The sequence below is a fragment of the Echeneis naucrates genome, chromosome 21 (genome assembly GCF_900963305.1).
Source record: "Echeneis naucrates chromosome 21, fEcheNa1.1, whole genome shotgun sequence".
In the NCBI taxonomy this organism is placed as follows: Eukaryota; Metazoa; Chordata; class Actinopteri; order Carangiformes; family Echeneidae; genus Echeneis; species Echeneis naucrates.
In genome coordinates this window covers 11812942-11817767 of record NC_042531.1, presented here as the reverse complement: position 1 = coordinate 11817767, position 4826 = coordinate 11812942, and positions in this window count along the sequence as shown.

The window sequence follows — 4826 nt, the reverse complement described above, 5'->3', positions numbered from 1 at the left end:
TCGCCACTTTCAAAGCGGAATGAGTCCACCAGCCCGCGGTTAAATAGCCAGGCTGTACCTGCCTGCGTTAAAGCGCTCCAGTGACGGGACAGCACGCCAAGAGCGCCGCCACACGACCGGACGGCATGTGTGTCCTGAAGGTGTACGTCAGCACTGTAGTCTGCCTGCTCTGCTCACATCCGTCCAGTAAAAAGTGTGCAGTCTGCATTTCAACAGTGTGTTGGTTAGATATTTATTCTGTACATTTTCTGTCAACTTTTTTTCATTATTATTCTAAGCCCCCTGTCACTGTTGCATTATTTCTTTTTTTTTTTATGATTGCAGCATAAATATCTTCTACATGAAAACAAATCGAGTGCATCAATTGTGTATTTTTTCCCCCTCTGAACTGCTTTACACGTGTTTCTGGGATCTGCTCAAAGCCAAGACATTAAAATCTTCGCTCTCTCAGAGAAGCCGGATCGTCTTCTGGCATCAGTTGAAATGTGGTGAGGTGTTTGTAATGTGCAGACCAATGGTGAATGCAATCTCACGGTGCACGGACTGTAGCGTTGTCCTTGCATCGCAGTTGGGTTCAGTCGAATGGCAGTAAAAGCTTCAGTCTGTGACTGAGAGAACACGCAGGCTTATCGCGATTCAGTGCCCGTTAATGAAATGCTGGGCTCAGATTTGATCTACCACGCTGACCAGGGGCCGGTGCTGCAGCAGCAGATGGCAGCATTGTTCAACATGATTCACTGAAGGCCCGTGGTGTCAGCTGCACAAGGCTCAAATTGAATTGTCCTGTAGGCACACATACACACACACACACACACACACACACACACACACACGCGTGTACACGAGCTGCATGATATTTATACTTTCCTATGCATGTTCATGTGTAAATTATCAATGGGGAGTCGTTTTTGCATATTTTTTTATATGCATCTTTATGCTAAAGCTCCAAATAGGAAGTCACATAAAAGCCTAGAGTTTCCCCAAAAGCTGCAGAATCATTGCTTACGGTGTCAATAATGAACTCCTCTGCTATTTAATTATTATGGCTGACTCCAGCTGATTAGCAGGCAAATTATCCATATAAAGTGTTCAACTCAGCTGAATCTACGACAAAGAATACAGCAGCTGTAAGCAAGAAGTAACATCTAACTAAAACAGCTAACAGCTAAAAAAGACAATAGAAGAAGAAGAGCAGGAAAAAAATCTCACGGTGAAGTCTCCTTAAACAAAATGAAATTTTCAGTCTCTTATCTTGGAGTTTGTGTGAATTTCTGCATTAGCTATATGTGTTTGCAAATAATAAACAAACCAGTAATAAATAAAAGTACGTATTACTACAGACTGTTTTTCATTTATCTCACTCCTCAGTGTTTGGCCTGTGCTGCTGAGAGCCTCTCCGGTCCAGATGCGTCCTCTGACGGACAGCTCTGTCAGCCAATCAGAGACATTTCTCCCAGGTCGCTCTCGTCTGAGGTTAGATTGAGCTGAATATCTTCTCTGCTCTCTCTCTTTTTAACCGTAATAATATTCAGTCGGAGAACAGGTGTGCGCAGAGAAGTGGGCCACGCTGACCAAAGGGATTTAAAAAAAAAAAGGCGAGGAGGAGGGTACAAGTCATGGAGCCGGTTCCTGTCGGCCGGTCCACTGCAGCTCTGCTGGGGATAAATCATAGCGGTGAGTCCGAACAGGTACAATGATAGGTATCACCGGGCCGACCGTGGAGCTCCGGATTGTGGATTACTCTGATCCGAGGTGGACTTTGGAGACGCGGAACCTTTGCAGGAGAAGTCAATCCGGTTTAACGGGCGCCGATCGCCGTACCTTTTATTGGGTCATGTTGTCTGCGTTCAACACGTTGCCTGACAGCGAGTCTGCAGCAGGTCACCGGTCCACTCCATCCATCATTTAGGTAAGGAAAGACTCAACGCACCACACCTTCCAGTGAGAAAAGCTGTCCTGTTCTTTTGTTTGTTTGTTTTTTGTGTTGTTTTTTCCTGCGGTGCACACCATCACAACACGCACTGGTCATTATAATGATGCTTTTACTTTGACATTATGTTTAAATCAAGGTAACCATGTACTGGCTTTGTATAGAGAGAGTTTTTTTCCGCCATATTCAATGAATCAATAATTAATACACGTTAATCAAAGATAGACAGAGCTTGTGCCTGTGAGTTTGCACGTATCACGCTTTTAGATTTGGATTCGTCACGGTGAGAACTGTGAATGTAATATTTAGTGTTTGGTAAGTGTTTTGCAAACCTAAACAATCACCATTCACTCGTTTAGTGTCGTTTTGGTTAGAAAGAAGTAATTGGCCTAATGGGCTTATTGGGTAAGCTCTATAATCCCCTGCTGTCCTTTGTACAGCTTGGTGTAGATTTGCATTTTGAGCACTACTACCAGTATGATACCAAAATGTTGGATAATACTTTCTGAGTATTTCAAGTTGGGGAATATAATCTATTTCCTCCCAGTATTTTTTATTTATTTATTTATTTATTTTTTACATAAAATGTGCTAAGCCCATCTGACTGCGGTTGTGTAGTACATGTTCATGTTGACTTCACTCACTCAATACAAATTTTCCAGACTTGTCAGTTTTCAGCACCTGGTGACACAAACATGACTTATATTGATGTTCAGTACACTGCTTGTCACAACAGAGATGCAGGCTGTGTGTGACTGGAGGACGGGTGGTTTGAAGATCTGTCTTTGCTTAGCGTTGATGAATCCATGTGGAGGTTCACTTTAACCACAGTTGGCCCGTCAGTGGTCAGCAGCAGGTCTCTATGGTTTTACAATGCCTGCTTCAGATAAAGCTGACCTACATGGTTGAGGAAAAGAACGCAAGAATCTTGTCTGATCACTTTTCTTTCAGGTTTGTCTTCTTGCCTTTTACTCTCATGTTATTGTTTGGGTGCCAAGGTCAAGTGTTAAGCCAATTATTTTACTTCAGAGAAAAACTGGTTAAAATTCTCCAAACTGCATACATTTGAAACATTCCTGTTAGAGCACTGAGCCGTGTGATATTCAGCTTATTACCCTGCACCTGACATTTCACAATAAAGAGTTGTGTTAACAAAAAGGCAGCTAATAATGCCTGGTGGTTTGCACTTATCTTTTTGAGGCCTGGTTAAAAAGAGTGATGTGTGAAGGCTGGAGATTTCCGAATATAGAGATCTGTGCAGATGGTTGGACTAATTGACTCAGACTTCTTGGGGCCGGTAGCACTGTTGGTGGCACTAAACCCAAACATGCTTTAGACATTGGCACGCAAAACAGATGGCCTAAATGCAACAGACATCATAAAACAGACTAATCGTTGATCTGTCTACAATGAGAGAAGAGGTGATATGCTGCTTTCAGTCTTTAGCCTGTTTTGCTGAGAGGTCTAGACTGCTTCTATGGACTTGGCTCAGAAGTCTGACTGGTGTGTGAACTGTCTAAAATCATCCACTGCACTCTGATCTGTGTCTGAAGCTGTGGGTGCAGCTGGACAGAAGCTGCCTTGCTAGTGAAAGAGATGAGACGTAGCCCAAGGCAGCGGTGCCAGACCTTGTGATGGACATTTAGACAGCGAGCAGAAAGGACAATGTGTATGGGTGGACTGCAAAATCATTAGCATGCTGCATGTGAAAGATAAGGACATTTGTCAGATTCCCCACAGGAAATGCCGTAAGCACTTTCTACTAGTTGTGCAAGTAGAAGGCAAGGTTAGTTATTATTCATACATGGCAGTTATTTTTAACAGAACACATGCACCTTCTGATAATGTACCAGGGCTCCCCTGACTTTCACTAATGCCAAGTGCCACAACACAGCTCATTGTAAATCAAGGCGGTGAACTTTTATTCAGTGTTTTACTGAATTTAATACTGTGTGTGTGTGTGTGTGTGTGTGTGTGTGTGTGTGTGTGTCTGTGTGTGTGTGTGTGTGTGTGTGTGTGTGTGTGTGTGTGTGTCAGCCCCTACACTTTGGTAATAGATGTCTGCAAGGCTACTGGCTATTTGTGTATTTGATCCTTGTGGGAGGGGATGCTTCCAGCCAATCATTAACTTCCCATTCTCATTATACTTTCACAAGCCTTTAAGTGAACAAAACACTGTAATTTCAGTCCAGTTAAAATCTTCTTTCAGAGAAAATGATGTGTATTTTTATCAATGCCAATTCATGTTTCTTAAATTATAGGGAGTGGCGAGAGATGCAACAAAGATCTCTGGCCTGATTCAAACTGGGGTTGTGATGACTTAACCCTTAAAGCACTGGGCACTCCACTGTCAATGTCAAAAATCCCACACGGATCAGGCTGTCATGTAAATTTATTATGTGCTTTTCACTCCTCCTCTTTCCTTCTTCTACATTTCTGCACTTTTCTTCTTCCACTATGTTTGCAACTAGAATTTGTGCCCTCCATTCACATATGTAACTGTACTAGATCTAACCTGTAATATGTAATATAAATATATATGAAATCCCACAGATTTCATGGTAATATAGCCATGAAATCTGTGGGATTTCATGGCTATATTACCCTTAAAAGAGACACGTGGATGTTTGTTTGTTTGTTTTTTTTGTTTTTTAGGAGTTTATGTCATTATAGGTTCATGATGAAGGCTCCAATATTTCTGTTTCAGATTGTTTTTTGTCATAAAACCTAATCTTAATTCGGTTTTCTTCTTTCGCTTCCTTGTAGGATGACACCTTGTAGTAAAGCCTGCTGGATTTCCCACCTCGTCTCCAGAGTTCGAACACCGTTCCAGCAGACTCCCGAGCACTCACTGTGACGCTCCCGTTTGGCTGCCTGGCCGGCATCCCGGGAGGTG